The sequence below is a fragment of the Dipodomys spectabilis genome, unplaced genomic scaffold (genome assembly GCF_019054845.1).
Source record: "Dipodomys spectabilis isolate Male_0828 unplaced genomic scaffold, ASM1905484v1 ptg000119l, whole genome shotgun sequence".
NCBI classification, from domain to species: domain Eukaryota; kingdom Metazoa; phylum Chordata; class Mammalia; order Rodentia; family Heteromyidae; genus Dipodomys; species Dipodomys spectabilis.
Window position 1 is genome coordinate 1,596,262 of NW_024870796.1, and position 25,825 is coordinate 1,622,086.

At 48.0% G+C, this 25,825-nt stretch overlaps 1 protein-coding gene across 1 annotated transcript in view; it reads left to right on the forward strand.

The window, feature by feature from the left end:
* Col23a1 (collagen type XXIII alpha 1 chain) overlaps positions 1-25,825 on the forward strand; it is a 195,672-nt gene that overhangs the window by 122,634 nt on the left and 47,213 nt on the right. The window lies entirely within an intron of this gene.

Consider the following 25,825-nt stretch of genomic DNA (forward strand, 5'->3'; position numbering starts at 1 on the left):
GAAGGTGGGGATGAAAGGCCTGCAGGAGGAAGATAGAGGAGACAGACTCAAGTGGGAATCTAATAACATAAGCTTACACATCCTCAGGAACACATGTACCCCCATTTACACCAGGACAGATCCCCAGGGCAAGAGCAAAAGAGCTTTAGTTCAATACCAGAAGACATTGAGCCAGCAGTGTCTTCCAGCCCTCCATTGGTTCAAAAAATTGGCAGGTGCTGGTGGTTTACATCTGTAATCCAGCTACTTAGGAGGCTGAGATCTGAGGATCCAGATTTGAAACCAGCCTGGGCAGAAAAGTCCATGAGACTCTTATTTCCAGTGAGCCACCAGAAAAATGGAAGGGGAGATGTGGCTGTAAGTGGCAGAGCACTAGCCTTGAGCACAAAAGCTCAAGGACAATGCCCAGGCCCTGAGTTCAAGCCCCACGACTAACAGGAAAAAGAAGAAATCATCTGGGTTTGACCTAGAATGCCTTCCATGCCCTTTTATAATGGGTTCATCTCCATTTTTACCAAGAGAACAGACTGTAGATGGAGGGTTTCCAGGGCAGGGTGTTAGTTAGTGCAGCATCACTGTGTCTGGTATATGATTTCATCATGTGTGATTGTAAAAGTCAGCATCCTATGACACGGCCCGGGCTTTCCTCTCATGGTAGCAGTGTACATTGCATTTTTAAGTGTTAATTATTTCAGTCAGAAAAAAAAAACATTTTAATTGATGAAGGTGAGTGGCTCATGTCACTAAATCCCACCTACTGGGGAGGCAGAGATCCTGGGGAGGACCAGATAGAAGCCATCCTGGGCAAAATGTTCCAGAGACCCTCATCTCAATCAGTAGAAAAGGTGAAGGTGTGGCATGGTCATCTCAGCTACTCAGGAAGCATGAATAAGAGATAGTGGTCTAGGCATCTGGTCCAGCATATGAAGCAACAAGACTCTATTTGAAAAATAACAAAAGCAGAAAGGGCGTGGGAGTGGACTAAAGGGGTAAATCACCTGCTTAGTAAGCACCAGGCCCTAAGTTCAGACTCCAGTACTGCCAAAGTATGGGGGGAGAAGGGGAAATGATGCAGATGAGTCTCAGCTACTCAGGAAGTAGATGCAAGGATATCATGGTTCAAGGCTAGCCTGGGGAAAATGAGTGAGACCTCCCCTCACACATACACACACACATACTCAAACTCTGAGACAAACTAAAAACAAAAGGGCAGGAGCATGACTGGAGTGGTTCCCTAAATTCAATCCCTCTTTGCATGTAGCCAAGACAGAACCACCAGAAACCAGAGGTGGCGCTGTGGCTCAAAGTAATAGATCGCTAGCCTTGAGCAGAAAAGCTCAGGGACAGAACCCAGGCCCTGAGTTCAAGCCCCGTGACAGACCAAAAAACAACAACAACAACAAAAAAAAAAAAACAGCTCTTGTGTGATTCCTCACTAGTAAAGACTGAAAAACCTCTGTCCACACTCCCTTCTCTCCCTCCACTTTGCATTGGCTAGCCAAGACCAGCCCTTTAAAGACTCAAGGCTCAAGGTCAGAGGGGGCTGAGGTGTTGCTCAGGTATTAGAGAACCTGCATAGCAAACACTAATGAGTTCAAACCCCAGTACCACACACACACACAAAAAGTTCATGGTTAAATAGTGTGCTATGTTTACAATGATGAAGTTACTTGGCAGTTCCATTTTGGGGGGGGGGGGCGGGGGGGAGGGGTATCTTTGGACTCAGGGCCTAGGTGCTATCCCTTAGCTTTCATATTCAAGGCTGGCACTCTACCACTTGAACCACAGTTCGATTTCCAGCTTTTTTGCTAGAAATGAGAATCTCACAGACTTTCCTGCCTAGGCCGGCTTTGAATCTTGATCCTCAGATCTCAGCCTCCTGAGTAGCTAGGATTACAGATGTGAGCCACTGACACCCAGCTTAGTGCTCACTGTTGAGGTGGGGAAACTCTGAGGCTCAATGTGCTGTGTGCCATGCATAGGGATTTGAACCCCTGATCTCAGTCTGCTTAGCAGTGACTGTCCTATAAGGAGCAGAACTCCACCCTCCTGTCTCCTCCCTCCCCTCCGGCCTTCCCACGTCCAGCCTGGCTTTCCTGAGCATCGTGGCTTACGTTGGCAGCTTCTCCCAGGATGTGTGCGTCACCCCTTAAAGCTGCCACTACTTTATATTGACCCCCCATCTCCCAGGGGGATAAAGTTTGTCATCTGATAAAGAACTTAACAGTTTCTATTCTTACTCTACCTTCAGTGAAATTTAGTGACTACTTTTTTCCCAACCAGAAACACTCATTCTTGGTCTGGCAAAGAATTGGAGGCCATTTCTGGCAGGAGAGGCTGTCTGTAAGAGACATCATTTGCATGTGTGACAGCTGGCATCCTAGGACATTGTGCAGTTAGTGGGAACCACAGAAAAGAATTATGGGATTGGAGCCCTCCCCACAGGCCCGGGGCATGCAGTGGGTACATGGCTTACACGAGCCTCTGGCCTCGGGAACAGCTTTTCTGTAGATTCCGTATGATCAGACCTGCCTGCCCTCCCAGCCAGAGCTGCTCTGGGACCCTTCCCTCTGCAGCTCTACTCTTTCTCCTCTCCTGCTTCTCCCTTGGCCAAGTTCCAATTCTGGAACCCAGACTTCATCTGAGTCTCTGATATCTCCGCTGTCCTCCTTTTGCCCAGGACACGAAATCCCTGGGTCACCTCCAGCATGCCTCTGCACACAACACTGGCATTTCTCAGCTATTTGCCTACCTGATGCAAAGCCTCCTCTCCTCCATTCCTTCTTCCACTCTCCCCCACCTCTCATCACCCTTCATCTCTCCCCTGCTGTCCCTATAAGACACCTTCCTTCTTCCACCCCAAGACTGAAGACTCTTATTCCCTACACATGTGACATCACACACAAAATATATGACCTCTCTCTCTCTCTCTGTCTTTTTCTCTGTCTCTCTGTCTCTTGGCCTTTGTCTGTCTGCCTGTCTGTCTGTCTGTCTGTCTGTCTGTCTCTCTCTCTCTCTCTCTCTCTCTCTCTCTCTCTCTCTCTCTCTCGCCTGTACTGGGCTTGAACTCAGGGCCTGGGTGCTATCCCTTAGCTTTTTCACTCAAGACTGGTGCTCTACCACTTGAGCCACAGCTCTGCTTCCAGCTTTTTGCTGGTTAATTGGAGATAAGAATCTCATGAATTTGTCAGCCTGGGCTGGCTTGGAACCGTGATCCTCAGATCTCAGCCTCCTGAGTAGTTAAGATTATAGGCATGAGGGTATGAGCCACGTGCACTGGTTTCTCTTTTATTAGTATGCATTAATTGTACAAAGAGTTTCACTGTGACATTTGTACGCATGCATATAGTATGCTTTGATCAAATTCACCCTCGGCCTTATTCCACCCCCCTCTTTTAAAAACAATTTTAAATGGGTTTCATCATACTATTTTCATACAAAAATGCCTGAAATTTTAGCTGTAGTCATGTGAAGATAATGAAATTCCGAATCATTATTCTTCCTTTGTTTATTTTTCTAATGGAGCTTATATAAAGAAATACAGAGCCAGGCACCAGTAGCTCACACTTGGAATCCCTGCTACTCATGAAAGTGAGAGTCAGAGAGTCCTGGTTCAAAGCCAGGCTGGGCAGAAAAGTCTGTGAGACTCTTATCTCCTTTTAATCAGAAGAAAAAAAAAACTGGGGTGAAATCATAGCTCAGGTGGTAAAGCCCCAGCTGAGCAAGTGCAAGTCCCTAAGTTCAAGCCCTAGTACTGACAAGAAGAAGAAACATGTATGTATGTGTGTGTGCATATGTTTATCCTATATGTGAATATTTTATGTGGGGCAGCTTGTATATACACACATATATTAAATTACACATGGGTATTTCGTGTTTGTATGTGCACATACATATATAATTGTAATGTGATACATGACATTAATTTCAGCTGACAGATAAGTCCCTTTCTATTTGGAGAAACCCTGGGAGATTGAGGGGCTATTTGTCATTAGCATAACTCAGCTCCTGGAGGCCTGGAGTTCTGCTGGAATCATTCAGACCAGATTCCAAATATATTTCCCTTGAAGGAACTCACTGGAGAGTTGCCCCAGATGATAGTCAAGACCTCAGAGACATGCGGTCCCCCGGTGTGGGGCTCCCATTGAGACCCCGCGTTTCTCAGAGAGCCTGACCCTGCCTAACCTTGCTTAGTTCTAAGGAAGAGGCTGACCAGCTCCCCAGGACCCCCAGGGCAAGGCTGCACCATGCTTATAAGTGGTTGTTCTTTTCTGAAAGTAGATAAAACCTTCTCCTGGGGCCAGCTGGGCCAGGCCCGGAAGCCTGTGAGGAGGGAAGGTCGCCATCTGAAGGAAGGCAGCCTTGCAGGTCACGGGGCAGGGGGCTCAAGGTCACTTCCTGCTGGGAAGCCGAGGGCCACCGGAGAGGGGACCCTCACTTGATGCAATTAACGACTGCACATCGAAGGGGAACAATGAAACCGCCCTGGTAAAAGAGGTTCAAACTTTAGCTTGGTTCATGATTCGTTGTCCTGCTAGCTTGCAAAATTCAAACAATGCTTTCTCCACTGATTCAAAGCACTTCTTTCGAAAAACCCAGCCCAACTTTGTGTGTGTGTGTATGTGTGTGTGTGTGTCTGTCTGTCTGTCTGTCTGTCTGTCTGTGTGACCGTGTATGTCTGTGTCTGTGTGTGCCAATCCTAAGGCTTGAACTTAGGACCTTGGCACTGTTCCTGAGCTTCTTTGGATCAAGGCTAGGGCTCTAGCATTTGAGGCACACGACCACTTCGGCTTTTTCTGAGTAGATTATTGGAGATATGAGTCTCACAGACTTTGTTGCAGGGTCTGGCTTTCAACTGTGATCTTCTCTGCACATGTGACCTGGACCTTTGTGCTGAAGCATAGGGTGTGCCTGAAGCTTTAGGAACCTGGGTACTGGTCTTGGTCTCTGAACTTTGGATCTGCCTACTAAGTACACTACCACTGAGCTACCTCCCCAGCCCTTAGTTTTCTTGATATAGGGTTTTGCTTGATGAAGAGTGGCTTTGAATTCACTAAGTAACCCAGGCTAGCCTTCAATTCATGGTCCTCCTACACCTGCTTCCTGAGTTCTGGGATTATGGGTATATACTACCACACTTGGCTGTCAAAACATTTTTACACATGGCATCTTGAGTTATCTCAATAAATGGGCAGGAAAATCCTGAGCTGGAAAAGCTTAGTAGGCAGATCCAAATGGCAGCAACTAGAGCCAGAACCCAAGTTCCTGAGCTTTCAAGCACAAGCATCCTCTTTTGCTCCACAGACAACCCTCACAGCAAGCCCTGTGCTTCAGCACAAAGGTCCAGGTCACATGCACACATGGTACACTGAACTCATGATCTATTATAGTTCTATCTCCCCAGAGGAAGAAGAGGCGATCTTTCTTTTTTTTTTTTTTTTTTTTTTTGCCGGTTATGGAGCCTGAACTCTGGATCTGGGCGCTGTCCCTCAGCTCTTCAGCTCTAGGCTAGCACTCTACCACTTGAGCACAGCACCACTTCTGGCTTTTTCTACTTATGTGGTGCTGAGGAATTGAACCCAGGGCCTCATGCATGCAAGACAAGCCCTCTCCCACTGAGCCGCCTTCCCAGCCCAAGAGGCGATCTTTTAAAGAATTAAAACTAAAAGCAATTGATTCTGACTTTGGTGGAGAGTAGTTCTGGGAATTGAACTTGGGGCCTCAGACTCCGTAGGCAGGTACTCTCCAACGTGAGTCATACTCCAGTCCCTTTCCCATTAGCTATTTTTAAGGTAGAATCTTGCTTTGTGCCCAGATTGGTCTGAACTGCAATCTTCCTACTTGTGCTATCTGCATGAGGAGACATTGGTTAGATAGATGGGCAGATAACGGATGAATTGATAATGGATGGAATGAGTAGACAGATGAGTGGATGGATGGATGGAGGAATGCATGGATGGATACATGAATGAACAATGGATAGGTGGATGGATGGATGAGTGGATGGATGATGGATAGGTGCATGAATAGATCCATGGGTAGATTGATGGGTAGATGGGTGGATAAGTGAATGGAGAGAGGGATGGATGATGAAAGATCAGTGGATAGATGATGGGTAGATGATGGATGGGTGGATTATAAGTAGATGGATAGTGAGTGGATGGATGGATGGATGGATGACTGACTCTAGGTATTCACAGCCTGTCATGGATGTTTAGAGGTAAACTAACTGCAGAATAAGTGGGGCATTGATGTCAAATGGCTGGCATAGAATAAGCTAGAAAGTGTTAGGTGCCACTGCTGTGAGTACAGGGTCTGGAAGATGAAGGGATAATGGGAAGATTGATTGAGCAAATGCTAGTGCCTCTGCTGTGGTTATTTCTGCAGACCAGGCCCAGTTTGATGGCGAGAGCACTAAGGTTCTGTGTTAATCAGTTTCTGTGGCTGTGACAAATTCTCTAAGGGACAATTTAAAGGGAGGAAAGAGTTATTTTGGTGCATTGTTTCTAAGGTTTCAGTCCACAGTCAGCTGGGTTGTGGTGAGGTAGAACATCATGATGGTAACAGTTTTCCATCTTGATCCTACATTACAGGCTGGGATATTTTTGTGTCTTGTTAGAGCTCCCTTATACATTTTTTTCTTGTGCCAGTCCTGGGGCTTGAACTCAGGACTTGGACACTGCCCCTGAGCTTTGTCACTTAAATCTTAGCCCAACTTGAGCTGCAGTTCCCCTTCTGGCTTTTTGCTGGTTAATTGGAGATATGAGTCTCATGGATTTTCCTAGCTGGGCTAGCGTTGAACCATAATCCTCAGATCTCAGTCTCTTGAGTAGTTAGGATTACAGGCTTGAGCCACCAGGGCCTGGCTTCTCTGGCCACGTTCAATGACATGTGAGCGACATCCGAGAGATACATTTCTAGAAATGGACTTGCATGATCAAAGCATCTGTGAAGAAATGATACTAATGACTATCCCCATCCCTCCCCTCCTCCTGCAGCTCCCCTCCCCTCAGCCCACAAAGCAAGCAGTGTGTTCCTAGTGCACTGCAAGAAGAATCAGTCACGCATCGCTTAACAACAGGGCTGTACAGATGTCACAGAGGGCATGTGCACAGCCTGGATATCACAGACTAAAGGGCAGTCCCTCACTCACACACAGCTACGGGCCTGCACCGCACACCGCATTACCAGGCTTAACGTTGTGAACAGCTGTGACTCTGAGGGAAGAGTTTGTGCATCCACATATAGACAAGGTACAGAGAAGTACCAGCAAGTATGATAGTGATTACTGGGGTTTACCATCATCCAACAGGACCAAGGGGGGGGGGGGGCCTGCCCATGTCACTGACCAGAACTCTTTCACACAGTGCATGACTGTGGTTTCCTATTTCATTGGGAGATGACAAAATGCCAGGCAAGTTGCAGTCCTCTTATGACTTCAAGGTGAACGTATTGTTCATATGTTTTAAGTTTATATTTCCTTCCTTCCCAGGGGATGGCCTGGTTGTAGACTTGGTCTGGTTATTTATTGTTTTCTTTCTTCTTTCCTTCCTTTGTTTTTTTTTTTTTTAATTTAATTTTATTAGTATTAGGTTTTTTTTGTTGTTGTTGTTTTGCAATACTGTAGATTGAACTCAGGGCCCCCATGTTTGCCAGGCAGGAACTCTACCCTTTGAGTCACACATCCAACCCTTTCTGTTTCCGTTGTTTAGAAAGTAGGGTCTCAACTTTCTGCCCAGTTCTGGCCTCAGACCTGGATCTTCCTACCTATGCTTCTTTCACAGCTGGGATCACAGGCTTACATCTTCATATCCACCCCCGATGCTGATTAAGGTGAGAGATTTACTAACTTCTTGCCCAGCCTGACCTGGAACTGCAGCTCTTCCATTTTCCACCTCCTAAGGAGATGGGATTACAGGCATGAGCCACTGGACATGACTCCTGATTTGTTGTTTCTATTGCTGTTATTTTATCTTTTAATTTATAGACCTGCTTCAAGAAATTTTAAAAGTGTTTTTTCCCATTTTGTGCTTTCCTTTTAATACTTTTAGGCTTTTTTGTTGTTACTGTTTTGATGGGCTATTATTATTATTATTATTATTCTCATTTCTCAGTCTTTTACATTATAGCTTCCGAGGTTTGTGTCATGTAGAAAAGGGACTTCTCAAATCAGAGATCATAAAAGAAGTTTATAGCTCCTTATCTGGTGCTTTTATGGCTCCATTTCGCTTCTTTCCTTTTAGAGGCTCTGCCTGAGTTGGTTTGCAGGAGGACACGCATGTCATAATTTACTTCACCAAGCTCTCATTACTGGGCATTTGCAGGCTCCCAGTCTTTTAGTACTAAGTGCGCTGCTCCATGAACCCCATCACCCATCACGCGTCTGCCACACGTGCGTGCGCATCGAGGACCAGCGCCCAAAAGTTGAATCGCTAGATCAAAGCACCCGTGCACAGTGTAGATCAAGGAGCCTGTCACCAGATAGCTTTCAAAGACATGACCTCCATTTCCCTTCTGTGCCAGACGGCGGCGGCGGCGGCTGGCCCATAGCCTCTCCGTCTCCTTTTCCCAACGGAAAACATCTTCTTTATTGTCTTCTCAAAGTATTCAGGTATGGAGGACAGACAGACAGACACACCCTGTCTACTTGTGCCCGTGTGTCCTGTATAGAGCGCAGCTCAGCAGCCCTGGCCAGCAATTAATGATGCTTTATATTATGTTAATTAATTGCTCATGAGAAGCTGACAGGGGCCTTAGCAACACTACAATTCCCCCATTTAAAGCTTTCAGTCCCAGCTGTCTTCAATCCGGCCACAAGAGTTCAAGACCCTTGTCTTATGGCCCGGTAAACCAGGCCTGATTTTCTAGATGTCCCTGGTATATTAAACAGGGCAGAAGTTAGAGAAGGCCTGTGTTCCTGTCATTTTGCCTAGGAATTGAGTCCCTTGTTAGAGTGACTTATAGCCCTTCTTAGTTAAGGATTTAGGAGCCATCCTTCCAAATTCCTGAGATCGTCCAGGCTTTCCTTTCATTGTCTCCTTGCTCATTTTCACTCCCGAGCAGATCCCCTCCTCTGGTTGGGCAGATCCTTGGAGCTCTGTAGGCCCCAGATGGAGTGCAACCGAGAGGTCGGGAGGCCTCCTCCCCAGTTCCAGGCCAGCTGCCTCCTCCTAGTCTCTCCCATGGTGGACCTTGGTGAACAGCAGACCACTGGATCAGAGCCCCACCACAAGGCCTCACTGACCTTCACCCCCTCCCCGTGGTGACCCATCTATTAATCCAGAGTCCTGCAGAGAGAGGACTCCCACCTATGAACCAGAGGGCACAGTCTATTCATAGCTGGTTACCGTTGGCATCAAAGTCTGAGACCTATCCTCCTCCACTCACTTAAGCCTATTTTGCTTTGTCTCTCCTCCCCAGCTTATTCCTTCCCTTCTTCCTTCCTTCTATTCTTTCATTCCTCCTTTCCACTACTAAGTATTGAACCCAAGACCCACACACACACACACACACACACACACACAGTTGCTAGGCAAGCACTTCACCACTTCAGCCAGACCTCCAGCCATTTGGTTGGTATTTTGCTTTTTGAGATAGGATCTCCCTAACTTTACTTGCTGGCCTCTAATTCTCCATCCTCCTGCCTCTGCCTCCCAAGGAACTGAGATTGCAGGTGTGTGCCACCACACCCAGTTTCCTCCCCTATTTCTTCATCTGGAGCCAGAGTCCTCCTTGCTTTTTTTCCAGTTCTGGTTGCGTGGCTGTCTGCTCATTTGCTGAGTCTCTGTGTGGCCTACTTTGGTCTAAGTGTGAGTAAGGAAGTCCTCCCTGCTTGAGGGGGAAAATTCTGGCCTTGTGGTGTAACCATACAATACCTACTGCTGTGCCGTTTTTGCTGATTAACTGTAGGCTCCCATGTTCCCCAACTCCTGCCAGAAGTCTCCCCATCAGATAGAGCAGAGGATCTGCCTCCCCTAGACCACACTCCTTAGGAGCTGAAGCCATAGCACTCCACACCTGGGTGTGAAGCAGAGCCTGGGGTCCGGGTGGAGGAGTAAGACCTATGCATCCATCACTCTGACCACTCTGATGGCCAACAACCATGAGGCGCTGCTCCTTGGTCCTGGCACTTAAATGCTAAGCATGGAGACAGGAGACAAGCAAGGCTGGTCACATCCAATGGCAAGTATCTTAGAGGAAGAAGGAGAGGTGTAGAGGCCAGGCCTGGAGAGACAGACTGGCCGCCTTTGTCTGCCTGCTGCCAAATCCACTGTGACTTTAACACTGGAAGAAAGGAATCCAGTCACAGTGGTGACACCGTTATCATCACAGTTTATCACTCAGGCCCCCACCCACTGAGCCTATGGGGCCAGGGGTTTCCGCCCCAACTGTGGTCAGATCTTTCAGTCAGGTGCCCCCAGCCCCCACCCAGCTGTCCCTAGCCCCTTGTTTCTCTGGCCCCTAAGGCCTTGACAGCTTTTACCTTGGGATGGGGGGGAGCCCAGCATGGAAATCTCATAATGCAAACCAGATGAGGGGCCAAGGAAATGTTTTTCTCTGTCAGTCACTGGACTTCTTGCTGTGCTGAGAATTAGGTAAGGCTCTCCCAGACAATGCCACCTTCTGGGAAGTTGGAAAGCTCATCTGTTCCTGGTTGAATGTTGTGGGATTGGGGGGTAGGCCTGTCCTGGGGTGCAGTGGGGGTGGGGGAAAGGAGGGGAGAGGCTGGCCCTCTCCTTCCTGTCTCCCACGTGTAGCCTGAGGCTGGGGTCTCCGATGGGAAGGGTCGTAGAGGAGTTGCATTTGGAGCAAGACCTGGGCCCCCCCGGAAGTCCCTCCCTAGGTCAGGCTTTGACAGACGAGGATCCCACAGAGGAGGCCAGTCCTGGAAGGGGCCATGAGATCCTCCCTCCTTCCCCTCCCAAGGCAGAATATTGAGCACCCAGGCAGGGAGGTCAGCCACAAGCCAAATCATGGAGGTGTGGGATGGCACTTGGTACCCAGTGGACAGCGGCAGCCACACTGTCCCCGTGTGTCTGTGTCGGTGTCTGTCATTCAGAGGTGTCAGGGCCTCCCTGGCCTGGCCCAGTGCAGGACACAGACCACACACTTAACATTGACCTGAGGACACAGGGGCCAAGATCAGAAGGCAGCAGGGCCAGGCTGCAATGGGGGTGAGAGCCGTGGGACAGAGCTTCAACATACTCAATAAAGGGCCGGTATTACCGTCTTATTTACTGCTAAGCACTTATTATAATATCATAAAGCATAATGTGATTATCATTTAAGTTATTATTAATTATTTTGGAGCCAGTACCGAACAAACTCAGGGCCTGGGCACTATCCCCTCACTTTTTGTGCTCAAGGCTGGCGCTCTACCACTTGATCCATAGCTCCACTTCTGACTTTTCAGTAGTTCATTGGAGAGTCTCACAGACTTTCCTGCCTAGGCTGGCTTCAAACTGCGATCCTCAGATCTCAGTCTCCTGAATAGCTAGGATTACAGGCATGAGCCACTGCCACTCAGGTATTAACTATTTTGACTTCTTCATAAACCTATTTCCAACCCCCAAATCAACAGTATAATGGATAAGGCCTTTGTGCTCAAAAGATCAGGGATCTGTGGAAAGCCCTGGAGACTCCAATCTTGGATGCCCAGGACAGCAATGCCTCCTGTGGATCCCTTGCTCCTTCCTGGCTCCTATCACTGGGACAGAAATGCCACTATCCACCCACCTAGGGCATGCAGGCACTGGACAGAGTCATGTCACACCTTCACATCATTGAGAAAAGCAGTGTTCCATCCCTGCACTACATGGGCACCCTGCAGCTGTAGTTCCCTCCAGGGAACTGTTCTCTGGCGTCCTTCAAGCTCTCTCCTACCCCTACCCTGTGGGAAGTCAAACTTTGAACCAGGGACAGAAGGGAGAGCCGTGTGCGTGCATGTGTGCATGCGTGATTCCTGCTGCCTGCTTTACATAAGAACTATTTTTATTCTCGCCAAGTACAAACCACCCGAGCTTACGCTGAAGGCTTGGAAGAGCAGCTGGGCCAAAGCCACTACTCCCCACCCCTCACTCCCTTGTGCTAGAGATTTCCTCCACTCTAATTCTAGTTTATTTTTAAAAGCACCATTAAGTCAGAGATGAAACACTGCTCTGCCCCCAAACCAGATGAACTATTAACTGCACTCTTTTGTTAAAATTATTAAATTACAATTCATGTAACATAAAATTAATGGGTTTACACATATATGGTATATATGTGCACATCGGAGGGAAACTAGGAGGAGGACAGAGAAACAGAGGGAAACAGGGAAAACATACAACAGTGGGACTCATCAGCTGCACTGGACATTGATCAAAATAAACTAAGCAACTCAATGGCAGCGATGGGAGGGAGGGAATGATTGGGAAAGAGGGAACAGCCGACACTAAGCAAAAGGAAAGAAATGTACAGATCACCCAATGTGGAAGAAATAACTGTATTGTCAAAGCTCATAGAACTCATAAACTTTATACACCACGATAAAGACAATTTGTCCCATGAAGGTTAGAATGTGTTTGTGACTTTAACTAAATATCACTATCCCACAATGCTGTGAAATTTGTGAAATTTATGTAATCAATCACAATAAAAAAAATTGCACAAAAAAATTAACTGGTGGGGCTGGGAAGGTGGCTCAGTGGTAGAGCGCTTGCCTTGCATGCATGAGGCCCTGGGTTCAATTCCTCAGTACCATATAAGCAAAAAGAAAAAAGCTGGAAGTAGTGCTGTGGCTCAAGTGGTAGAGCGCTAGCCTTGAGCTAAAGAGCTGAGGGACAGGGCCCAGAGTTCAGGCCCAAAAAATGATTAATTAATTAATTAACTGGTTTAACTGAACAGTGCGATGATATCTGGCATTCATGGTTTTGTGCACCCATCACTCCATCTAATTTCAAAACATTTGCAGCACCTCAAGTTAACGCCCATACCCATTACCCAGATGTTCTACCATTTCCCTCTTTGCCTGGGCAAACTACCAATCAGTGTTCCACCTCTATTGGCTGTACCTGCTTAGCATATCTTGTTTAAGTGGAATCATACAAACACAGCCTTTTGTTTCTGGCTCGTTTTACTTTAACATCCTGTTTTGGAGGTTCGTCCATATTGGCACTTCATTGCTTTTTCTAATAGCTGCATAATATTTCACTGTATGGCTATACCACAATGTGTTTAATCTCTTCCTTCGTTGATATTGTTATCCTGTTGTCCCAGCTACAACAGAAAGCATAGATAGGAGGATCACAGTCTACGTCATCCTGGGCAACAAGCAGGATCCTAGGACCAAAACTAGTGAGTCTGGGCACCAGTGGCTCATGCCTGAGCCAGGAGGCTGAGATCTGAGATCCTGGTTTAAAGTCAGCCTGGTTAGAAAAGTCTATGAGACTCTCATCTCCAATAAACTACTCAGAAAAAGCTGGAAGTGGTTCTGTGGCTCAAGTGGTAGAGCACTAACCTTGAGCACAAAGAGGCTCTGGGACACTACTTAGGCCCTGAGTTCAAGCCCAGGACTGGCAAGGAAAAAATTAGTGAGAGCTAAAGGACTTGAGGCATAGCTCAAGTGGTAGAGCATCTGTGTGGCAAACTCAAGGCCCTGAGTTTAAAATCCTAGTACAACCAAAAAAAAAAAAAAAATCAAAGTTAGGCCAGCAGGGCCGCCTTGTAATTGTTTGCCAAATGAGCCTGTTTCTTTTATCTGGGTGACCTGCTTATCCCTGCAGGCATTAGAGTCTGAAGTCCTGCCAGGAACTCACCAGTTTGTCAGGATTCAAAACTGCAGATAATAGAATCCACTCCAGCAATCTAAGCCAAAGAGGGAGAGTGTTATTAAAGGTTCCGGAGCCCAGAGGATGGTGCTTCTGAAACCAGCTCCCCACACCATGCTCTTAACCAGCTATGCCAACAAGCACCCCAGCCAGGCCAGGAAGCTCCCTTCAGGCAGCTGGATCAGAATCACGCTGGGTCTCCCAGTTGAGAGAGGATGCTCGGAGCCCCACCCAACAAAGCTCTACACCAAAATCTCACTCAGATGTGAAGGTCTCCTTGGGGAGCTATCCTAGCAGCAAGAAAGTGAGGAAATTGCCAGGTACCAATGGGAGCTGAGGGTCATGATTTCAAGCCAGCCCGGGCAGGAAAGTCCATGACACTCTTCATCTCCAGTTAACCAGCAGAAAAGCTGGAAGTGGAGGTGTGGTTTACATGGTAGAGCACCAACCTTGAACAGAAAAAGCTAAGGGACAGCAGCTAGGTCCTGAGTTCAAGTCCCAGTACTAGCAAAAAAAGGGAAAAAGAAAACAGGGAAATGACAGTCATTTTGCATCGAAAGGTTCGCAGATGTGGAGACATGAATCATAAGGTTGGGAGCAGCTGCAAATGACCACTGACCACTACAAGCTCTGGACAACTTCACCGAGCCACCCACCTTGTACTCTGGGGAAGCCCAGAAGCAAACTCTGCAGCACCCAGAGGTTCCCAAGTTCCCAGAGAAAAGATGCCAGCCCTGGAGCCCAGAGTGGTCTCTGGTCAGCCTTTGCCTAGCAGCTGTGCACTGTCTTGCCAAGGGACTTTGCTTGGCTTTTGCGTGCCTTCCTCCTGGCCCGGCTGTACCAGCTGACGGCCTGGGCTGCCAGTCAGGGCAGCTGTGTCACAATTTCGGAATGCTTTGTTCTCTCGGTGGAATTCAGAAGAAGCCTCTGCCAGCTTGGAGGTTGGGCCCAGCAATTTCCCGGCAGCTGATGGCACCTGAGATTAAGAATAAAAAAGAAAAGAAAAACTATACAGATGTCCTAGTTCAGGCTGAAATCAAGAAGCCACGTGTTAACTGTGGTGCCCAGTGACACTGGTGTGCACTCCACCCTCGGACTGTGACTTTTCTGATTCTCAGAGTCCTGCCGCCTGAGGTCCCTGCACACTGGGGTTCTTCACTGTCCCTGAACATTGCTGGTTCTTGCTTTTGGGGGAGCCATTTACAGGGCTCACGGTCAGGAATCCTCATCCAGTCAGGAGCCAGACAGTAAGCCTCAGCCAGGCACTGGCAGACAGAGTGGCCACTTCTACTTTTAGTTTTATAGTGCCCAGTTTACAAATGGGGAAACTGAGCCCCAGAGACATGACGTGACTTTCCTGGGGCCATAGAGCATGGGCATGGCTGAGTCAGGATTCAGCCCTGAGTCTGGCTTCAACACCTGTGACTTCCAGTCACTGTGCTTTCCTAGCTGGTTTGCAGGCTGTCTGTGCAGCATAAACCCAGAGGTAGCATTTCTACCTTCCAGAAGATTCCTTTGACCCAGAGCCACCCTCAAGCTGCCTCAAGCAGTGTCCTGGCCTGGCAGAGGGGAGGGGGTGAGCAAGCCCAGAGTTGCTGTGAAGACTGGGGATGGTCAAAGCCAAAGAAACACTGGGCATGTGTAGGTACAGCCTTCATGAATGAGTGACTGCCTGTTACCATAGAGATGCACAGCATGTAAGTGTATAAGCACTATATCTTTCATCTGACCAACTCCATCTTGGAACTTGGCTTCCTAGAACATTCTTCTAATGGCTCCTTTGTCACTCAGGCCAAGGTCCCTGTGATTAACAAGGTATCAATAGCTTTGTCCTTTTATTTTCATGTGATTAATGTATCTTTATTATGCAATGAGGGGGTTCTTGGTCTATTTCTATACATACATATTCTATACTTTGATCATAGTGACCCTTGTCAGTAACCTGTCATCCTGTGTCCAGAAGTGGATGGACTGGAATAGCCCTGGAAGATCACAAGGGAGGTGTAAACTCCAGGTCAGGACGGGCCTATGGAGGAACCTTTGGGCACATCTGTTGCCACCTGTTCTGGTCAGCGATGTGTGGCTCTGTCTTGGAGGAGTCTATGGACAGGCTTCCATCTTGCTGGCTGGGGAACCTGGAGCCTGGGTTACAGAGAATCTGTGTTGAGACTGGCTCCACAGGCTTGGAGGCCAGCCTGCTTCGTCTGGCCCAGACTCGGTGGGAATCAGGACTTCCTTCAGTTGTTTTAGAAACAGAAGTTGACTCTGATGGGTTAGAAAGTCAGTTCTAGCAGATTTCCATCTTGGCGTGGTCCTTTGCAGAAGGAATTAGATACAGTAGTTTTCACCTGGGAATAAACTCACTTCACAAACGTTGGAAATAGATGATTTTGCAGTAAATTTTCAGATGGATTGGGGATGGAAAGTAGGGAATGTTAGGTTTTTAAAAAGAGGTGAATGAGTAAGAACCACACCACACACGTGGTATTCAGGTAAGGGGTAGGTTTATTCAGTAGACCTGCTGGGACCAGGCCAGGTTGGCACGCCATGCAGCTGGGAAAGGCCTGGGAAAGACCTGGGAAAGAGAAAGAGCTGGGCCTGGGCTAGGCCATATCTAGGGCATGGGTGGAGAGAAAGGTGTGGCCACATCAAATTCAGATGTGACCTCAGCAGATGAAGATGTGACCTCTTCCAGGTGTGCCAGTTGCCTAGGTAACGTAGGTACTGGGTGGAGACTCTGCTGCGAGGAGGGTGGACTCTTCTTGTCATCCAGGAGCGGACCTTACAGGGAACAGTGAGCCAGACATGCAGCCACTTGCAGGAAGACGTTCTGCCTGATAAACAGGCTTTGAGCTGCCACGGCTGGTTGATTGGACAACCTGAAGTTTGATCCAAGACCCTCCAAGGCCAGAACCATTAGGATGTGTGTGTTCCTCCTTACCCTCAGTTTCATTGTCTCAGGCCATCTTCAGCCCACCTTTAAGATCTACCTGGCCCTTCCAAGCCCTCGACTGTGTTGGGTCTTAGTGTCCTCCAAAGGCCCATGAGTTAAAGGCTTGGTCCTCACCCAGCCCTAATGGGAAATGATGGGAAGTTAGGACTCCCGTGGTGTGCCCTAAAAGAAGTCTGTGTCTTATTCTGCTTTATTAGAGTCTCCTCCAAACTCTCACATCTGTACTACTCTAGTCCTTGCCATTACGTGTTTAATTTGTAAGGGATCCTAAGCCAATGTCCCTAGACATTCCTTTTTCATTTGTTTTTTATTATTATTAGAAAGGTGGCATGCAGAGAGGTTACAGTTACATAAGTCAAGTAATGAGTACATTTCTTTTGGGGGTGGGGATGGGAGAGGAAACATTGGGAGAGAAAGTGTTTCCTCTCCCATCCCCACCCCCCAAAGTTGTATAGTTCATTTTCAACAGAGTGTTTAGCGAGTCCCACTGATGAATTTGTTCACCCTTTGTCCCTCCATTTCTTTGCCTCCCCTTACTCTCCCAAAGACAGATAAACATACAAACAGGACAAAAAGAAAAGAAAGCAACAAAGCAACAAAGAAAAAAAACCTCTTGTTTCCATTTCCTAGAGTTTATTTTGATAAATATTATTCTGTATGATCAGATGCACATGGGCATCACACCTTTGTGTTCCTCTCCTAAGAATATCTTCCTTTAGTCTCATTGTGTGTGAATGCCTAGAATCCTGTATAATTTATCGTGACCTGGTATATTCTAGATCTAGCTTCTGCACATAAGAGAAAGCATGCACGTTTGTCTCTTTGAGTAAGCATTCCTTTCTAATAGCATCCTGATCTGGTCGCATGGATATGCCAGCATTACTTCTTACTTTTTTTTTTTCTTTACAAGATCTATTCTTTAAAAAAAAAAAATCCTGTCTCTAGCCAGATGCTCTTAGCTGAGATCTGAGGATAGCAGTTCAAAACCAACCCAGCCAGAAAAGTCTCCATGAGACTCTTATCTCCAATTAATCACAGAAAAAGCTGGAAGTAGAGCTATGGCTCAAAGTGGTGGAGCACTAGCCTTGAGCAAAAGAGCTCAGGAACAGCACCCAGGCCCTAAGTTCAAGCCACATGACCAACAACAACAACAACAAAATCTGATCTCTTCTGAGTTACTTCTCCCCGACCCTCTCTCTTTGAAGCTTTTTCAAATACCTAACACCTTTAGCTCATTTCCAAACCTAAAAAAGTAGAGTGGTGGCCCTGTGTTCCCAGATGGGACTTCACAGTGTGGGTTTATGAGAGCACAATCTGGCTGGGTCTTTTCTCTTGTCTTCATCAGGACCCCTGAGAAGACCCTGTTCATCCCTTGCCTGGAAGCAAAGGCCTAGCTGCCTGTGCCCTAGGAGCCGTGGGAAAGGAGGAAAGATCTGTATAAACTTTTACTTCACTGTCCTCAGCCCCGCTCTGTCCCTGAGAACTTGCACACCAGAAACTCGATTTTCCTCTCTCCAGAGAATAAGTAGCCCAGGCTCTGCCTAGCCTGAAGAAAGCGATTGTCCAGATCAAGAATTAGATAGTAAACATTTTAGCTTTAGTATGTTCTGTCTTTTGAATACTCAGCTTCTCCCCAAAGTGCAGCTCTATGCCAGGGGCACAATTGCAGACTATATGAGGTACAGGGAGAACCCTAACCTCCAAACAGCAGAAAACCTTCAGATGGAGCTCAGAGGCCAGAGGCTGATGCTGCCCTAAACAGGCCTCTGGACAGAGTTAATAGGGCTGCACAGACTGACCAACTGCTATACAGAGTGACTGCCAGTCCTCAAACTGCAGTACGTGGCTCTACCTCCTGTCTTCCTCTCCTCCACTTCCTGAGCCCAGTTCCTTCCTCTGCAGAATGTAGACGCTAGTACAGGCCTCAAGGGCTGCTGGAAGAGTCACTAAGAGAGAGCTAGAGGTGGCTCAGTGGTAGAGTACTTGCCTACCATGTACCAGGCCCTGTGTTCCATTTTCAGCATAAAATAAAAAAGAGTAGAGTGACAGGTAGGAGTGGGTTACAAGGGCAGGAACTGATATATTCACTTAAGTCTCCCCAGTGCCTAATAAAGCACTTCTTCATGTATTGATAGGTTGGTGGATGGATAGATGGAAGATAGATGATCCAAAGCTTGAATGAACCAAGTCTGCTAATTTGATTGATGGATGGGCCAATGGATGGATGGATGGTCAAAGGTTGAGTGAGCATAGATTAATAAGTCAGTGGATGGATAGATTGTGGGTTGTTGGATGAATACTGGTTAGGTGAATAGATGGATGGATGAACAGTTGGATAGTCAAAAGAATGAATGAACAAAGAACCATGACTTGGCGGGTGGGTGGGTGGATGGATGGATAGATGGTAAAATGGACATAGGTTAATAATTCAGTGGATGGATGGATGGTCGATGGTTGGATGGATGGTGGGTGTTAAATGGACAGACAAATAGTCAAAAGAATGAATAAACAAAGATCTGTGACTTGTTTGGATGGATGGGTAGGTGGATTAACAAGCCAAGGAGAAGATGGAGATATGATTGCCTGAATAAATGAAGTCATCTGTTCACCCTGGAGTCAATACTGAGCAGTTTTCTGTGGCAGAATAAGTGTATGCACCAGTAATGACAAAGTGAGGGAAGAAGAATCCTGTAGAGAAATCGAGGCCTGGGGGAGGTGGAGGAAATAGCCTATCAGATAAACAAATGGGGAGAGGGTGAGGGCCAGGGACGTTGCTCAGTGGTAGACCACTTTTCTGGCCCGTGAGAGGTTCTAGGTTCAGCCCCAACACCACAAAAATACAAACCAAAAGATGGAAGGGAGGTGATGAATTGCAGAGGTGCCGGAGTGGACAGATGGCCTGATGTTCACACATCCATGGTCTCTACTCCGGCGTGTTGTGTCGGTGAGCTGAGATTTACTCTCAAGGCCCCAATGAGCCAGGACTGGGAGAAAGAATCTACAAGCTTTGTCTCTCAGACTCTATTTTTTTTTAAGTTCTTTCTAAATAAACTTTGAATCTCTGCTTCCAAGTACATTTGGATAGAGCCGTGGCGGCTTTCATGAAGGCTGAATTATAAGTGCTTCCCTCGGAGCTGCGTTTGGGGACCGTTAGAAATCCCTGCCTTCCCCTGAGCCAGTGCAAAAATGCGTGTGAGACGAGAAACATATGGCGGCGACCATGGCTTCCTGCGAGCGCATGCCCTTTACTGTTGATGGAGCATTCGGCCAGACTTACAGAAAGAAGCCTGGCCCTGAAACCAGGGTCAATGAGAAAGTCCCCCTGCTCATAAATCCTTGGGGGAAAAGAAAGCAGACCCATCTCCACACACATGCTGCTAATTATCTGGGTCCCAGGGTCTCCCCCTGAGACTGGTTAAGAGCAGTTTACTGGATCAAGGTCCACTCAAGTGGTTTCTAATACTAGAAAGACCCTGGCAGCTTGCCCTGCTCCATAAATCAATAATCCCCCCACCAGTGGGCAAAGAGAGCCAGATACAGGTGCTAAACAAGAGCAAGGAGCAAAGGTCATTCCTTTGCCAGGGCCCAGCAAAGTCAAGCCTGGCCACAAGCTGCAGATGAACAGATTGAGACCCAGAACCTCTTTGCATAGCCCTCCGTGACCATCTACTGAGACCAGGCACACAGAGGCCCAAAGTATATCCATCACGGTCCTTGCTTTGTGGGACTTAGGGAAGCAAACTCCACCTCAACACACTAAGTACGTACAGTAAATAAATAGCACCCAAGAGAGCACCTGGAGGGCCAGGGTACAACTCCATGCTCTCTCTGGGTCTTGAAGGATGAATAGTATTCTTGCCAAGAAATGGGAAAGAGTCCAGGATAGTTGCTACACACCTGTATCCCAGCACTCAGGAGGCTAAAGCAGGAGAATTGTGGGTCAAAGCCAGCCTGGACTCCATAACAAGTACCAAGCCAGCCCGGGCTAGATAGTGAGATTCTTAAAATTAAATAAATAAATAAGCCAGGCACTGGTGGCTCATGCCTGTAATCCTAACTACTCAGGAGGCTGAAATCTGAGGATCGTGATTTAAAGGCATTTCGGGCAGGAAAGTCCATGAGAATTGAACTAACTAGCAAAAAGCCAGAAGTAGAAGTGTAGCTCAGGTGGTACAGGGAGAACCTTGAGCAAAATAGCTATGGGACAGTATCCAGGCCCTAAATTTAAGTCTCAGGACTGGCACAATCAGTCATTGAATAAATAAAATACATTTTTAAATTAAGTTAAAATAGGAAGGATGTCAGAGGTATGAGTGAAACAGTTCAGAGTACATCCAGACCCCAGGTGATTGGACAAAAGATAAATTATAGGCCAGGCTCGAGTGGTTCACACCTGTAATCCTTGCTACTCAGGAGGCTGAGATCAGAGGATCACAGTTCAAAGCTACCCAGGGCATGAAACTCTTCTTTTTTGTTGTTGTTGTTGTCAGATGTGGAGCTTGAACTCTGGGCCTGAATGCTGTCTCAAGGCTAGCACTCTACCACTTGAGCCACGGCACCACTTCCAGTTTTCTAGTGATTAATTGGAGATAAGAGTCTCACTGACTGTCCTGCCTGAGCTGGCTTTGAACCGCAGTCCTCAGATCTCTGCCTCCTGAGTAGCCAGGATTACTGACATGAGCCACTGGCACCAGGCTACATGAAACTCTTATGGCCAATTAACCACCAGAAAACCAGAAGTGGAGCTGTGGCTCAAAGTGGTAGAATGTTAGCTTTGAGCCAAGAGAGCTCAGGGACAGCTCCCAAGCCCTGAGTTCAAGCCTCATGACCAACAGGGGAAAAAAGGAGCCAGAACCAATGCTGCCATGGAGATGAGCCGGTACTGGGCCTGATGGGGATGGACAGAGGCCAACAAGGTCTGGTGGCCATTTTTGGAGGCTAGTTACTTTGGGAGTGTGTTGGAGCGTGTTAGTTATTCCCTTGTTGCCACCACTCTCCATCTGCAAAAACAAGAACAATGATAGTGGCTGTGCCATGCCAGGGGTTACTGCAGGTCACGGGTCACACAAATCAGATGCTAGCCAGGGTCTGGGTTAGACAAGGGACAGTTTGCATTTGGAGGTGGTCAGTGATCATGGCTGTGACACATCTACCCAAGTTCCCCCCACCTGGAGTATTGAGTAAGTGGTGAAGTTGTTCACAACAAGATTGGGCGGAAGAAATAGGAGCGAGGTGAGAACTTTAGGCCACTACCTTGTTGAGTGGCTCTTCCCCCCACACACACCACCCACTCTGCCAGTCTCAAAGCAGGACAGAGAATCAGATCCTCTCAGACAGGCTCCTAGGCTGGGAGCCATGCTGTTCTCCTTGGTAGAAAAAGCTGGTGATATCTAGGCTTCTGCAAGGACATGAGGGGACATGCTCACCAGGCACACCCTGCTGCAGTTGCAGGAGGCAAAATAAATGTGGACAACTTAAGAACATGGGGCCGGCCGGGCATGGTGGCTCAAGCCTGTAATCCTAGCTACTTTGGAAGCAAAGATCAGGAGATCACAATTCAAGGTCGGCCTAGGCATCAAAGTTTGCAAAATTCCATGTCAACCAATAACAGGATTCTGTGGTTCACACCTGTCACCCTAGCAACAAAGGGAAGTACAAATAAGAGCATCACAGTCCAGGCTAACTTGGGCATAAATGAAGACCCTATTTAGAAAACAATCAGCACAACAAAAATGGCTGGTGAACTAGTTGAAGTCATAGAGTTTCTGCTCAGCAAAATGAGAGCCTGAGTTCAAACCCTAGTACCACCACGAACTAGAAGCCAGTGTCCCTGGGGCTTGTAAATGCACAGCCCAGACTCCAGCCTCCCTAAGCACACACAAGGCAATGTGGCACCGTGATATCATGAACTCAAAATAGTTTGTAAGAAAGAAAATAGTATTTGAAAAGGGAAGGAGGGGGCTGGGAAGGTGGCTCAGTGGTAGAGTGCTTGCCTTGCATGCATGAGGCCCTGGGTTCGATTCCTCAGCACTACATAAGCAGAAAAAGCCGGAAGTAGTGCCGTGGCTCAAGTAGTAGAGTGCTAGCCTTGAGCTGAAGAGCTGAGGGACAGCGCCCAGACCCAGAGTTCAGGCCCCATAACTTACAAAAAGAAAAAGAAAAGGGAAGGAGGGAGGGAGGGAGAAATGGAAGAAGAAAGGGAGAGAAGGAGAAGAGAAGGGAAGGAAGGATGGAAGGAAGGAAGGAAGGAAGGAAGGAAGGAAGGAAGGAAGGAAGGAAGGAAGGAAGGAAGGAAGGAAGTTAGAAGGAAGGGAGGGAAGGAAAGGAGGAGGGAATGAACGGGAAGGGAAGGAGAAGGGGGAAAGGGATTTTCAGTGTGTTTCCCAGCCCAGAGCTGCACAGGCCAGGAAGGGAAGTGTGTGTGTGTGCGTGTGTGTGTGTGCGTGCGTGTGTGTGCGTGTGTGTGTGTGTGTGTGTGTGTGTGTGTGTCTGGGGATGTCTGGTGATCTGGGCCTGCTGATGGAGCCTGAGTAGAACGAAGGGCCCCAGGCAACCACCCCCGCCCCTCCCATAGCCTTGTCTCTAAAAGATTAGCAGCAAGTGCTTCAGAATCGGATGCAGCTGGGCTTGAATCCCAGCCCTGCCACCCGCCAGCTGTGTCCCTTGGGACTGGGCTTTCCCCCTGTGTCAGGGTTCCTGTGACCTCCATGACAGGACAATGAGTAGATCAGAGGCTTCGACAGCAGAAAAGTCTCAGCACAGTGCACAGCACAGGACAGAGCCATCATGCAGCCATATTCCTAACTACTAGTAGCATCCCAGCACCCCCTCTGAAGATTTCCAGAGAGCTCTGGAGTAGAACCCCAAAGTATCAGCGACTTGCTCCCTGGAGCAAGAGCACTGTAGGTCTCGCATAAGAGTGGGAATCTGTGTGCCAAGTTAGGACAAAAATCTCAGGTCCATTTGGGGTTCTCTGAGCATCCACCAGTGAGCAAGCACCAGACAGGCCCTAGAGGGCGCTAGTCTCCAGAACGCCAGACCTGGTGAGGACCAAGTTGGGCTTACAGGACCCTGAAACCCCTCCCAGCTAGACAAGCCACAACCCTGGTTGCAGACATCCCTCCCAGCTGCCCTAGACCCCCCCCCCCGCCCCACCTCACATCCTCCACCCTGCGCAGCCATCCTGCAAACCCCTGCCCAGTCACCTCCCACTGGAAGAGGCCAGCTTCTAGGATCTTGCAGATAGAGACGGTAGCATGGCAAAGGCTTTTACCATGACCTCTGGAGGGCCTGTTCACTTGTCCCACTGGGGGCCCAGTTCACCCAGTTGTCGGCCCATCCCCAACCAGCCCTACACTGCACCGGGGTTTGTGCCACCAGACCAATGGGCAACCAAAGGGCATCACATCCGTGCAGCAGAATAGTATTCAGTCATGGAAAAGGGATGAAATTCTGATGCCTGCTACAATAGAGATGAACCCTGAAGACATTAGAGTCAGGGATATAAGTCCGTCGGAGATATAAGTCAGTCAGAAAGAACAGATTCATAGAGAGCAGACTAGATATTACTGGGGACTGGGGTGAGTTGGGGATGGAGGGTTGCGTGATCTTGATGGAGCTCCTGTTTCCACATCCAGGGGGCCTACCCCCTCACTCAACAACAGGAAGAAAGTTGGGCACCAGCGGCTCACACCTATAATCCTTGCTACTTGGGAGACTGAGATCTGAAGATCATATTCAAAGCCAGCCTGGGAAAGGAAAGTCCATGACTCTTATCTTTGATTCATCAGCAAAAAAAAAAACCCAAAGTGGAGCTGTGGCTTAAGTGGTAGATCCTTGAACAAAAAAGCTAAGGGAGGGCTGGGAAGGTGGCTCAGTGGTAGAGCGCTTGCCTTGCATGCCTGAGGCCCTGGGTTCGATTCCTCAGCACCATATAAGCAGAAAAAAATAGAAGTGGCGCTGTGGCTCAAGTGGTAGAGTGTTAGCCTTGAGCTGAAGAGCTGAGGGACAGCGCCCAGAGGAAAAGAAAAAAGCTAAAGGACAGCACCCAGGCCCTGAGTTCAAACCCCAGGACCTGAGTTTAAGCCCCAATACCAACACAAAAGAAAAAAAAGAGAAAAAGAAAGAAGGAAAGAATAGAAAGAGAAGAGAGAGAAAAAGGAAGGAAGAACTAAAGGAAAGCAAGCAAAGAAGGAAGGAGGGAGGGAGGGAGGGAGGGAGGAAAGAAAATACAAAGGAGGCTTTCCCATGGCCAACCCAGCTCACTCTCCTGCACCTCCTCTGTGGTTGTTTGGGGGTTCCTGAGGGGCTCTTAGCAAAGGAAGTCACAAGCTGTCCCTCTGTGCCCACAGGCCCAGACCAGAGCCTGGCCTGCTGTGGCGGGCAAGGTGGATAGGTAGAAAATGTCACAAAACTCAATCTGGTAACGACATATGACTAGGAGAGCAGGAAGAACCAGAGACAGTTAGGCAAAGAGGGATGAACAGGGCCCTGGACAAGGAACACGAGAAATGCTCACAGCAAGCTCTGTGGATGCCAGGATGAAAGGGTGTGCTGGCAGAGGCCTCAGACCTCCATACCTGGAGCAGAAGCCTAGCCAGGATTCTATGATGCACAGTGTCTCCTCCTTCAGCGTCCAGAACATGTGGGTCTCAGGACAGACCCTGGTGCCAGGCTAGTGGCAGAGGTGACAGGATGAATGTCATACATTCAGAAAGGCATAAAATGTGTAGCTGGAATGTCAGAGAAGGCACCAGTGTGTGTGCCCCTAGTTGACAATAAAGCAGCTTCCAGGGACAATGGGAAGGAGGAACTGATGGTTCCAGCCAGCAGTAGAGGATGGTAGATGGTACGTGGCATGGTACACGTTGCCCAGTTGAAAGCATTTAAGACACCATAGTGTCTGCATCAAACTTTGCTGTAAAACTCCCACTCTTGGCCTCAGTGTGCTATGTCTATAACTTTCTCTGCTTCAAACTCTTCTGAGTCAAGAATGTCCCTGTTGTAAGCCAAGCATGGTGGCACACGCCTATAATCCCAGCTACCCAGCAGGTGGAAATAGGAA